The sequence below is a fragment of the Plectropomus leopardus genome, chromosome 7, assembly GCF_008729295.1.
Source record: "Plectropomus leopardus isolate mb chromosome 7, YSFRI_Pleo_2.0, whole genome shotgun sequence".
Lineage (NCBI taxonomy): Eukaryota > Metazoa > Chordata > Actinopteri > Perciformes > Serranidae > Plectropomus > Plectropomus leopardus.
Window position 1 is genome coordinate 28,624,778 of NC_056469.1, and position 13,706 is coordinate 28,638,483.

The 13,706-nt window shown below is 39.8% G+C and overlaps 1 protein-coding gene across 2 annotated transcripts in view; it reads left to right on the forward strand.

Annotated features, from left to right (window-relative positions):
* The window catches only part of galnt1 (UDP-N-acetyl-alpha-D-galactosamine:polypeptide N-acetylgalactosaminyltransferase 1), a 65,505-nt gene that overhangs the window by 9,129 nt on the left and 42,670 nt on the right, over window positions 1-13,706 (forward strand). Inside the window, exon 1 of one of the 2 annotated variants that reach the window (XM_042489871.1) lies at window positions 11,788-11,850. The exons of the other annotated variant lie outside the window; for it this stretch is intronic. The gene's annotated coding sequence lies outside the window, so the exon portion shown is untranslated. Of the gene's footprint in view, window positions 1-11,787; window positions 11,851-13,706 lie in introns of those variants that run through there. 2 annotated transcript variants of the gene reach the window in all.

Here is a 13,706-nt window from a genome sequence, read left to right on the forward strand (position 1 = left end):
GATCTCCCTCCAGCCAGCTGATGTGTGTTCACTATTTTGTAGTGAAATAAGGAGGTTTTATATGAATAATTCCTCATTTCAACTTCATGAATCAGTCGGTCCTTGTCCACTGTAGCACTTTCATAGCGAGCATCAGATATAAATAGAAAGGAAGTGTCAGATGAAATTTTATCTCATAACAGTGCCTGCAGCCAGTAAGGACAGCTATTTTGTTTTCTTCAAATCCAAAATGTTGTCATATTGGTTGAGTTTTATGTCTCCTAATATTAACCCAAAAAGTAAACAAACAAGCATATGCCGCTCTCCCCCTTCATCAGCCCGCTCGGCTCGGCAATAAATTACACACGACCTGTATGACACTCGTTGCTTCATTAGTAAATTTACAAACATGATATATTCATCAGGCTGTCAGATTGCTTATTACATATGCACTTTGATTGGATTTAGCACTGTGGTGGGCTACTTTTGAAATTGCCAGAACGTGACATTACATAATGACAAATGCTGGTTCAGCCGCTTTACATAAATCAAATTGGTTTAATCTCGTAGACCAGACCGGACTGGCAAAACCGGAAATCGACCCAACTCTAGTTATCATTGAAGGTGCATGAATTGTTTTTTGGCACTGATTGTTTATATATGCTCATTTATATTAGTTTATAATATTTACACAGTCTGATCTTTGCTATTCTGTCACTCATTGAGATGCCATGTCCCCACCTTGCTGTCTGTACTTTGACCTCATATAAACTTCTTTACTGGAAACTGAACTGAGGTAAAGCCGTGAAGGCAAAAAGAGCAGCAGGCCTACGCTGGTGCAGTATGTTTAGATTACATATAGGGCCTCTGCAGATGATTCAGAGCCTGTCACACTCAGTGTGTGTCAGCTGGATGGACACAGTGTTTCTGCTGGCTTAATGATAAGGAAATAGGATTTGGCCCAGTATTCAGCAGAGGTTTATTTCATCTCCTTGCTGCAGTGTCTTGGTCTCAGTATCGGTTCGCCACTGACAAGGAATTAATGATCTATTTCTGTTCTCAGTGTGCTTGCCTACATCCCTCCATTGTTGAATTGACATGACATCATGAGGTAGTAAGTAGGCAGAAACATAAGCGTAGCACAAGACTGAATTATTGCACAATATGGCAGAGATCACACTTAACTTCCATCCAATACAAATAAAAGCTGCTGCTCCAAATGAAGTGATTCTTAGACTGTTGGGTAATGTTGGAGAGCACTTTTGCAACATTGAGAAAGTCCTCTGGGCATAGTCTCTACCCACTTTCTGCCGCCACTGGCTAGGTGTGCTTAGGTGTGAAAATGGGCAGTGTTTCAAGTGGTCAGCAGCAAATACTGCTCTGTTCATTATTTACACAGCCTCCTTCCTCCACAGTGATGACTCCGTGACCGTTCACAATAAATAGATTTTTGGTAAGAACTCAAATCTGTGATGCATGATTGTGGGTTGGAATACATGAATATTTTGAAGAAGCGAGTCTCAACCTGCAAGTGATCCGCATTCCAGTCCATTAATAAGGAGGTCCTCACAAGAAACGTACATGCCTCTTGTTGTCATTGTGAGCAGAGTAGAAATGTTATAAGGCTTTAGAATAACAAACACATGAGGCAAAGTTGTGACATATGCAGGAGCTTTTTTTTTTTAATGTTTAAAGGTGTGTGAAGGGTGAAATTTTCTGCTCTTATTGATGGACTTATAGAGCATTATCAGACGACTCTTAAATTCCCCTCAGCTATACAAGACTTTATCACTTCCTTTTCATTAGATGCAACTGTTTTTTTATGCCTCAGTGCCAGTGACAGCCATGGCCGCAGGCATTATGTTTTCAGTATCCAGTCCGTCTACAGGGAATTTCTTCAAATTTACCATAAATGTCCACTTGGACTCAACAATGCACTGACTAGATTTTAGTGTCGTAGGTCAAAGGTCAGGTCACCGTGACCTCGTCTGTCTCATTCTTGAACACGATACCTTAACAAGGCCTTGAGGGAATTTCTTAAAATTTTGCACAGACGTTCACTTGGACTCGAGGATGCACTGATTGTGGTCAAAGGTCAGAGTCACTGTGACCCTGCATCTGTCTCATTCTCGTGAATGCAATATCTCAAGAAGGCCTCAAAGTGGTAGTTTGGGATTTTTAAAGTTGTGCTGTATGATATATTTATCAGTGTATTACATACAGTAGCTGGTTGTCGACACTCAGTTTGCAGAAACAGCAGGGGTGCGCCGCTCATAGCTCAACATTACCATGCTGTATAGGAAACCTGTTTTAGCCACTGAGCACCCCGTGTGTTTCTGCAAACGTGGAGCACGCCGACTGCCAGCTACTGTATGTAATATAATAACTACACAAGTATCTCATACAGCTCCACTTCAAAAATCCAGAGCTATCACTTTAAGGGAGTTTCCTTACATATGGCACAAACATCCACTTGGACTCGAGAAAGAACTGATTAGAATTTGGTGGTCAAAGGTCAAAGTCACTGTGACTTTCTGGCCATATCTCAATAATTTACATGCTAATTATGACAAGAAAAATCACACAAATGTTTATTAGCATATAATGATGACATGCTGACATTTTATATCCAAAAGGTCAAAGGTCCACTGTGACCAAAAAAAAAAGAAAACAAAACTGCAGGTTTAACAACAAAAACATCAGCCAAGAGTTGTTGATCCCAGTGATGAAGATCAGCTAACTACACAAATCAAGAAGATGAGAGGCAGCTGGAAGACTTTGGCTGGGGACCATGTTAGATGAGAGCCAGATTTTGGCACATGAATACTGTGAGAGTGAGTAAAATGCACAAGAATCAAGCTTCTGTTAAAAAGACAAAACAGATTTTAATGTATTTAGAGGACCTTGAGCAAACTGGTGCATTTTCTTTAAAAAAAATGGGGAAAGGCAATAAGCAACTTGGTAAGATTTATTACACAAATTGCAAGAAGTTAGTAGATTTAGATAATGATTTTTAAAAAGCTAGGGAAAAATATCTAGGGGAAAAAAAGAAAATCTTGGGATAGATGATAAATTAAATTTATAATGATCATAATTACATTTTAAATTATGTCACAGAATTATTAGAACTTTTCAAGTAGATATTTTCTTTTTTTAAAACTTTTGTCTTTATTTTTCTTTTTTTGTTGTTGTTTGTTTTTACTGATTTCTTGCTAATTTTTGGTTAATTCTTCTTCCATTGCTCATTGCCCTCTATCCATGTTTTAGAAAGAAATCAAGTCAATTTCCTCTGGTTTCAAATAGTAAAAGCCTACTCTCATTTGTGTCGTCAGGATATTATTTAAATCCTATTTTTCCATGTTCCTTTTACACCTGGACATGTTGGTGTAACTTTGTAACCTTGAAAGAAATCCAGTTGGATCTGCATTTGCAATTGACTTGTCTTTGCAAGTGACTTTGACCTCATAAACAGATCCAGTGCTCTGACTGTTTGTAGCTTTAAGAGGCACCTTAAACTGCAACAGCTCAGCCTTGTAGTATTGAGTAACCCTATATACTCCATTCAGCTTAGCTCCAACAATTCCCCTCTTTGTCAGAGTGTGCTGTTCATGTGTCCGTATGTTGCTCACAGCATCTGTTTCACTCTGAGATATGACCTGACAGGAAAAGACATAGTTTCCATGGCGACGGGCCTTCTCTTTCCCCCCCCCCCCCCCCACCGTCCATAGGAGGAAGTGGAATATGTCCAATTTCTGCTGACTCATGGAGAAACACTTGTGTGTCCCACACTTAAGCACAGATGTCGCTCCTCACTCCGGCCTACAATGATTGTTTGTGTGCCTTTTTAATGTGTTTGACACTCTTTGTTTCTGAGCGTATGTTGGCTGCTCCATCCAGCGCGTAGGCCTGCTTGTTTATTTAAATCACAAAAAGAATAGTATGTTATGTTGTCAGTTAAATGGAGGGTATTTTATGTGTCCATGGCGACCTGGGTAAATCTCACTTATTTTATCTCTGTGTGAATATTTTCATTTGATCCAACCTTACTGTTTAGGAACAGCAGGCTGTGCACGGGGGGTTAACCCCAGGGCCCGGTTGTTCAAAAAATGTAATCTGGACCCGATTTATCTGGATCTGGAAATCCCATGTTTTACTGTCCAGAATCAGCTAATCCATTTTACTTTTGAGATTTTTTTTTACATTTACATTACATAACATAACATGTTTGACTTTTTTGGATACAGATACAGACTTTTCAAGATTACTAAATCCGAAAACCAGTGCTTTAAATGGGACTTCTTACACAATGCGGGCTTCTAGCTAGTGGTGAGGTGGGTGGAGGGATGAGGACTCAGTTCTATTGAGGACCCGGTTCCACTTTTTTCAAAAGCTGAAAAATCAATCATGTTTGAGCTTATGGATACTACTGGCAAGTCCCGTAGGTTCTATAATGTAAGCCGTTATATAAGCTTTATTCCCACTGCACAAAAAGCCTGCTAACACCGGTCAGCATCTGGCTTTTTAATGCAATGGGAATGTGTATGATCGGCATTCACACCTGGTCAAATGACTGCAGTAGACACAGGTTTTTATCACCTCCGGCTCCAATCGGCATTGATCGAAATGCAACACCGGAGTGAACGTGATAATTTCAGCTCTTTAACCGGCGAGCTGCAATCACGCGCCATCACTAACTACCGTCCGTTTCCTCTGACAGCGGCACTAAAACAAACCGATCCAAATTAGTCTGCACAGAGTTTGAAAAAGAGACTGAATAAGTAAGTGATATAGAAATAGAAAAAACCACTGAGAAGTTTATGGAGACCTCTGTCTGACCTCTGCTGTCTACTGTTTACCTGCCTGTCTCTGACATCGCACGGCACAGCAACTAACTTAACCCTACACACAAAACAGCTGACACAAAGTCAGACTTGTGCTGTGTTTACTGGCAGTGGGAAAACAGTATTTAGCAGGTTTACCTGTGTCTGAAAAACCTACGTGCATGCACTAATTTTGGAGGGAAAGCGCTAATAGTGAGGGTTTGATCCAAGACTGGATTATGTAATTATATCAGATTTCAGAGCCATTTTTCCTTTGATCAACCCATTTTCAAGATTTCAATCCAATAGCTGATCCTGGTCAAGGGCAGTGTCAGGACTACCGTGTGCAGCATGCATATCACCACCAGTCAGCCCGAGAAGTGAAGTAGTAGTAGAGTTCAAACTCTAACGCCACTGTATCCGCAGAGCTGCTAAACCAAGAAAGCCCAGAAAGGATTTATAGAGATTTACGTCTCCACTTTCACTGCTTTCATCCCAAAGAAGAGAACCCTGTTTGTACCTGGGTGACAAATCTTAATTGGTCTTTGTTCACAGTGCTTTCACATAAAAGCCTTTAAAGCAATACTCAGTTAAAAGGATTTTTTTTGTGGAAAAAGCCATTTGTTTTGCATGATGCTGATTTACATTGTCCCTTATTGACTGATCCACTGATGGACTAAACAAATATTATTTATCATGCAATCTGGGTATGGAAAGATGCACACATTATGTACCATGAGGCGATCTAAATTTGTCTGTTATCAAAGATATTGCCACACTGGTATCCATCCCTTTTAATATAACTGGGTGTTTTTAGCCATTGTGGGCAGTGTAGCATATCACTGAGCACGACTGTTTTATGGCATAATTGGATTTTTATGATTTATGAGTCATTGTGTTGAGATACATTAATTTGTCAGGTATTTAATTAGCTGGATTAGCCAAAAAGAGACTTAGTGTTGTTATTTTATTCAGAAAAGGTTTCTCACTAGATGTCTCAGGAAATGTAATACTGTGTCATGAATGTTTCTCGACATTAGAATAGAAAAAAAAAACTGCGTTTAGTGAAATAGAAGATAAGTAACATAATAGAATATTTAAAAAATATAAAATATGAATTGAATAGCCCAACACAAAGCCTCAGCTTTTTTTTAAACTTATGAAAAGACTAATTGTAGGAAAACACATAGCATGTTAAAAATGCACAACTGACACATAACATTTCAGTGAAATTATATTAATATGATTTCATTTGATGAGTAAATTTAATTGAATCAAATGAAATCTTTCAGGTTCTACCCTATGTGCACAACCTTTTGGTCATTATCAGTCTTATTAGCCATGCTATATTAAAATGTTTGAAAACACTGCATCAAATGAGTCGTGTTTGATTTAGCTCATATTTAGTCATTACTGATGGCAAATGTTAAGAAGTATGCTGTACTGAAAGTGGAATCTTTTTAGCTGTGGTAGCAGCATCTTTCTTGTATTATATAAGACAGAAGTACCTGAAGGAACTCAAGGGAACAAACATGCTTAAATATAACATTTTTTAAGGGCTGCCCCCTGAAAGCCAGAGATTCAGATAATCTGTTGGCGACCTCCAGTCAACTGAGATTCTGTAAGTCGAGCATTTGTTTTGTTTTTGTTTGTTTTCCCGTCAGTCAGTGTGCAGTGTACTTTGTATTTATTTATTAATGTTATCTTCTGCTTTCTGCGTAGAAGTGGTGAATTTACAGCTTTCAGCAGCTTAATGTAAAACAGTCTGTGGCAGATTGGCATTGATGGAAATGCAAAACCAGTGTGAATTTTAACCCGTTTACAAGCAAGATGCAATGACACGCAACCACAAAATACCGTCCGTCTCCATCCGAGCAACATTCAGACATCGCTTCTAAATGAGTGTTCACAGAGTTTGAAAGAGAGACTAATTAAGTAAGAGATGTAAAAAAAAAAAAACAAGAAGTACTGCTTTTGTATTTACTAACCTGTTTTTTGGCCTGTTGGTTACATTGAACGTGACATCAGTTAAGAAAAAAAAAGACAGAAAAGCATACTGGTCTGTTGCAGTCTACTGGTAATGGGAAAGCAGTCTGTCGTCCATTTTCAACAGGTTTTCCCACAATCTAAAAATCTGTCTACATAAATTTTGGTTGAAAAGGGGTGTAAGCGCATTTTTTTAACAAAATAAATTGTATTGTATATTTGGTTCAAATGTATTTAAAATAATAAAATAGATAGTTATAGTTGCCTTTTTATAGTTTGGATTGAATCTCACCTTACATAAGCTCCTGTTCAAAATACTAACAATGAGTGACTTCATGTAGATTTTGTCAACGTATCCGGGAATGCCTATATTTAGGTACTGTGAATCTTAACAAATACAATGGTGTAATTGTTTCCACTAAAGAAGAAGTTTGAAGTGTGACTACTCTGTCAAAGGTGTGACTGCACTCTTAGATCATTCAATGTTAAAAAGAGGACAGATGAGGACTAGAGGAGGGCAGAAAGGACAAACCCCTGCTCCTGCAGCTCTGTGCTCTGTCTTTGTTGTGTGACAGAGCGAGCTATCCACCCCAGGCTCACCTTCTGGGCCTGCACACACACAACCATCCATCTCTAGCCCTTATCTAGCCCAGGCTGCTACCCTTGAGTGTGTGTTTGCATGTGTGTGGGTGTGTGTGTTTGTGTGTGTGAGGACACTTTGAGTGGAGTTGTTCTGGCCCGGTCACACTGATAGCCATATCAACAGTTACTCCTGATGGACTGTGGAACAACAGGGCCATTGTTTTTCTGAGTTGGTGTGCGTGGGCGTGTATGCTAAGCCATCAGAAATTACATTTCTACGAGCTGCAAATGTCAGAGGCACTGTGCTCATGCATCTTGGGAATGTGTGTGTGTTTGTGAGTGTGTGTCGTATGTGCTGCAGAGTAATCTGCCAGAAGCTTGGATGTGGGTCAGTGTGGCTGCAGCTCTGCAGGGAGAGACAACAGCAGGATACTGCCTCTGTACTTACTGTGGGGGGGACTAGACTGCGTAAAAACATGCTCCACAAAAAATTCAAAGGAAAGCAGGGGCCAACTGGCACTTGAGATTTGACTTTTTTAAAAAATGTGTGCCTTTTCACATCCCCTGAAACAAAGCTTTGGCTGTTTTTGTAATTCTAGCCTATTTGTCTGTGTGCTTAGATCAGTGGCTCTCAAACCTTTTCATGCCCCCCACCCCCATTGGGGAAGCAAATGATTAAAAAAAAAGGATCCATGTTGAATATTAGAGAAGTAGAGGTCAGCATGATAGCATCAGCATCCCTTTATTTGTTTTCCTTACATTAATCGTATTTCAGGTTTACCACAGATCCTTAAAAAGTCTTTAAATGCACTGAATTAATCTGAAATAAAATAAGGCACTGATTGGTATTAAAATGTCTTAAATCATCATTTCAAAAGCCTTAAAAATGTTTAGATATGGAAAATCAGTCAGTATGTTTACATGCACAGTTAAGTCGAGCAACATAGCTCAATTAGGCCATTTAATTAGACTACTGTTCTAATCCCAGTATACAAGCGCCGGGGGGAAATCGATTTATAAACGGTAGTTTGTCCTACTCTGCCACGGTAAGTGGCGATATGCCCCCTTTCAGCAAGTTGGTACTGGATCTTCTTGGGGTTGACACATGTACCAAATGAGTAAGCAGGCAGCAAATGGGTTGCATGTCAAACGGTGTAAACATGGATAATTTCTCAGTTGGACTTCAGTTTCTTTGAACTTCTAGTTTTCATTGGATTAACACAGTAATATGACTTTGTCTAACATCCTGTAAACGTACTCGCTGTCTATTTTTGCAGATCTGTGAACGTATCGCCAGCAGAACTTTTCAAGTTTTATTTCTGCAAGCAGTTCATGTAGTTTGAATTGGGGGTTAAATAATTGATCAGAAGATCCCATCAGAACTGATCTGATCAGTTTTCAAGAGGAGCAGCTGCTGTAGAGGCAAGTGAAAGCAAATTCTTAGTTTCACTTTCACTACGCTAAAAAACTACTACTTTATACTACTACTAAAAAAAATGAATGTGTAAAATCTCAAAGTAATTTGTAACATGTATTTTTAAAAAATAATTTATTAAATGCCTCTGGCATTTATGTCAACCAATTACCAATTACACTTAGAGCAGAGGATCCACTGTCTGCTAGCTAGCAGGCACTGTACCCTGGACAATATGGGGAAATGCGTATTCAACTAAAATTGGCTTTTTAAACGAGATTTTGAGGCATGCAATACCTTTGAGGCTCTGTGTATTTTATGCCAAAGTTTGTTTTTTTAAGTCCTGAGAGGAGTTAGGGCAGTGAAATCCCAGAAACACAAAATTGCCATGAAAACTCGCCAACAATCAGCAGGTATTTCCAAGTTCTGCTCTACTTTCATCTCCACCACATAACAAAAAAAGTCGTTTTTTGTTGAAATAAACTTTATGAAAAAAAATATCCCTCGCCCTGTAAAATTAATGTCAGTTTTATTTTTTCTTCTATTGTGGTTATTGTAAAATTCATCATAGATTTCATGTCAAATACCATTAAAAGTCCTAATTCTAACTTGCCTTAAGCTGCAGGAGCCCTTTTCATTCAGCTTTGTTTCACTCCATATTTTCCCCCTGGTCCTCCGTGCCCAACCATTTGAGAACCACTGGCTTAGACAGATGTGTTCAAATATTCAAACAGATCTGAAAGTGTGTGTGGAACTAGCCTTATTAGAGTCGCGCCCACAGGGGCACAGTGATAGCAATAGAGATTCAGATCTGTGTGACTTCTTAATAAAGCTAGATTGGAAAGAGGACGGCCAGATTAGTCATGCCTGGGGCTCAGTGTGGATTTTACCTGCAGTCATTAAGCCAAAGTTATTGCTGAACATTTGGAACTCACAGTGAAAGCTTATTGGAGGTTATGTAGTGTGACAGACTGTGTGTGTGTGTGTGTGTGTGTATTGACCTCATGACGAAGCTGCTTAAATGAAATATTGATAGTGCTACACTAGCTTGGTTAGATTGTGTGTGTGTTTGTCTGGAGTTGTATGTGTATATTTAGAACTTTGCCCAGTGATTGATTGTGCATTTTGCTGCAGCCAGTGGACTATTAGGTGTCCATTTTTTTGACATACGGTCTCATTGATAGAGCACTTGAAGTGGCCCAGTAGAGTTAAATAGCAGGATTCATGAGGACGGAGTGTGCAAACAGACAGGTAGGTTACATAATGCTGCTTTCTGCCGGTGACGGACAGCTCTGTTTAAACAGTGGGCTGAGAATCAAACAAAAGATCAGCACACTGTACTTAAAGCTCCCAATGAATTTGACTTTTGCGACACCTTGATCAGAGATCTTCGTCAGGCATTTGTCATTTGGCTATAAAAATGCCTGATAAAGATCTCTGATCGAAACATGGTAAAGTTCAAATTAATTGGGAGCTTGAAGTACAGTGTGCGGATCTTTTGTTGGATTCTTACTTTTGATTTTTTTTTTGATTCTGCAGCTGTAGAAGTCCTTTGGATGTGCGTGCCCTCCTACCTTGTTTATTCCTTAACAGTGGTGTGAAAAATGTAATTAAAAAGATTTCATTTTTTCGAAGGTTGATGCTGTAGATCAGGGATACTAAATGTGCTTTGCTTGGCGTCCATCTTTGCAAAATGACAGGAGGCCAGGGGCCAGTAGAGCAGCCCCGTAAATGATTCTCAGATTGTAGGACATTCCTAAGATTTTAGGATGTTTCTAGGATTTTAGCAGGTCTCTAGGAATTTAGGACATTTATTAGTTTTTACGGACATTTCTAAGATTTGAGGGCGTTCTAGGATACTATAAGATTTCTAGGATTTTAGGACATTTTTAGAATTTCAGGAGATTTTAGGATTTTAGCACTTTTAAAGGATTATATTTTGTTGCTAGGATATTACAACATTTCTAAGATTTTAGGATTTTAGAACATTTCTAGGGTTTTAGGACATTTCTTGGATTTTAGAGCGTTTCTTGAATTTTAGGACATTTCTTAAGTTTTAGTGTCTTTTAGGATCAGGGGCCTAGATTTAGCCCACGAGCTGTAGATAATACATATACACTTGCAGTGACTCAGCACACTCAGCTTGCCAGCTTTATTTTATGGGGTCCGCTGCACATGTATTTTGTCATCCTATCTGTGGGCGTACTGACTTTGTTACATTAAAAGCACTTCCCTTGCTTTTTGTAAAGTGCTAATGTTATCGCATTGCATGCAGCTAAAAACAGGCTTCTGTTGTACTGAAAATGTGCTAATCCCACACTTTGCCACTACATGAGAGGAGGAGGAGATTGCAGGCTGTGTAGGATTGCAAGGAAGTCTGTCCTGGATTGGGAATGTTGCCTGGAGCGTTTGAGCACGCAGCTGGGGGCATGCACGCACTTAAGCCTGATCCTGTTAACACGGCGGCTGGCCAGAGCGGGGACAGCAGCGAGATATGGAACCAAGAACAAATCACAAGCCTCCAGATGTTACCGAGACACACAGAGATAGAGGGGGAAGTTTGGGGCTAAATCTGTTGTGCGTAATCACTCAGGACACAGAGGAGGGAAGGTAGTGTGTGTCTGTGTCTGTGTCTGTGTGTGTGTGTGTGTGTGTGTGTGTGTGTGTGTGTGTGTGTGTGAGATCACTGTTATGTTTCCTAACAGTAGTGTCGTGGCCTGCTGCGCTGTTTCTTGTGCTCTCCACTCTTTGTAAACAGGAAGCAGATCCCTCTCCTTGCTGTGACTCTCCTTTCATCTGTCTTTTTCTGTCCGTCCCCTTGTCCCTCAGTCGTCCTCTACCCTGTGTCCTCTGTGAGTACATACTGTATATCTAGAAAGTGACAAGCCCCCAGCTCTCACAGCACTTCCTTATTATGGGGAGCAAAACAAGCTGTTTCTTCCAGGATAAGTGTGACATAGTGGCGTGTCCAGGGAGTTTGAACCAGCTGCATTTTACCTATTTTCTCCTTGCTCTATTCCTGGTATTCCTGTTTTCCTCCCTGGGCTTCCCCTGGAAAGCTGTCAGAAGGTGAGCTACAGCGAAACTGTTGTTGTCATCTTTTGTTGCTTTTCCTCTTGTCCCTATTTAGCATGGATTTAGTGTTTGTGTGTGTATGAGGGTGCAGCAGGCCCCGCAGGGCCTTCCTTTCCCACACCACTGGAGACACGAGGTGTTTGACAGAGCAGGAGGTCGTAGCGAGGGCTAGAAGGAGGTGCAGTCGGCACAGGATTACCACAGCACTGTTTGTTGTTGCTAAGACCAAAGATGTCATCTTTGGACTCCCTCTGTTACAACATACGCTACAAACAGAGTCACATAACACATGTAAAAACCCTGGCTGGGAACCAAACACACACACACGCACTTCATGCTTACCCAGTTTCTCCTCTGTGTGTCTTTCTCCGACAATCTTTAAAGAGACAGTGGAACAGTGAGGTTTAATGCTTCGCAATGGCTGCTTGGTCACAGTTTGTTCATGCTGAGCTCGGGGAATTGTGAAGGACTGATTTGACTGCCTGTTAGTTTTAGCTCAGCCCACACTACCCTCTAAATTGTTCAGAACAAAGGTCGTTTCAGAGCTCCTCAACCTTATTTGGCTCCAGTCCTGCTTTGAAGCCTCAGAGGCCTCAAGCTTTAGCATGCCAACTTTAGCTTGCAGGTCGTTATGTGGGTGCAGACGTGCATAAACCACATCGTGTGTTTGTTAGGTAATTTTTTTTCCCCGATGAAAGAAGAGTTGTGCCTGCTAGCTAAGATTTCATCATTAGTCCACCCATGAGCTCCTACTCATCTCTGCTAGTCTGCCTCAGTCACCGGTCTTTCGGATTTACGACAGGAATTACGACAACCCAGACTGAATGGAAAGAGCCTGCGTGGGAGGAAAGACAGACTTTGTGGATTAATAACAGGGAGTGTTTGGTAGGACACAGAAAGAGGCAAGAGGAGGGTGGGATGATGGGGATCCAGATTTTTGGCTGCCATGCTGCATTCTCTGCGTTGGTTCTCAGCTGGTCACAGCTGGAACAAAGGAAAGTTGGGAGGCAAACAAAAGACAGAATTTGTGATGCACTGATGCAACTTTTTCTTTCTCCCAATAGTGATTCTGAGACCTGCCGCCAATTCAAAATACCTTAACAGCGGTCTGTTTTCACAAATAAAAAATTATCTTTAAAAAGCAATGCTGCTTTGCTGTTTTGTGTGGACCTGTGGTCCTTTTTTATTGAATTTAATTGAATTGAATTGAGTTGAAATTTATTTCAAGTATGTACAAAAAGGAAAGAATGAACATACAAACATACACAAACATACAGACATATCAGAAAAGGAGTGGAAAGAAGTACAAACTTTTTAAATACCACCCCTTCTCATCAGTTATTAAACAATCATTAACCTGCTTCCATTTTTATATATACTGAATTTTCTTAAACTCTATATAACTATATATATCTATATGTTAACATATTTACATTGTTATTTACAGAATAAAGAGGAAGAGGTAGAAAAGGGAAATAATACTACAAAATAGTACAAACTAAATACTTCTACAATAATCCCTGTAAACACCTGGTGACGGTCAAACCTCTTATTCACCTCATGAAAATCACATCCTTTATCCTTCATCTTTTTAAACATGTTCATGTTTGAACATTTCTTCAACTCTGTCTTTAAACTATTCTATAATCTGTCACCACAGATTGAAACACAAAAACTTTTTACAGTTGTCCTGTAAATTTTAAAATTGAATTTTCCTCTCGTATTAGAAGCCCCATCTTGATTGCGATATCTGCAGAATGCCTCGAATGAATTTCTTTAAATGTAGCACAAACAGCCACTTGGACTCAAGGATGAACCTTTTAGGTTTTGGTAGTCAAAGGTCAAGGTCA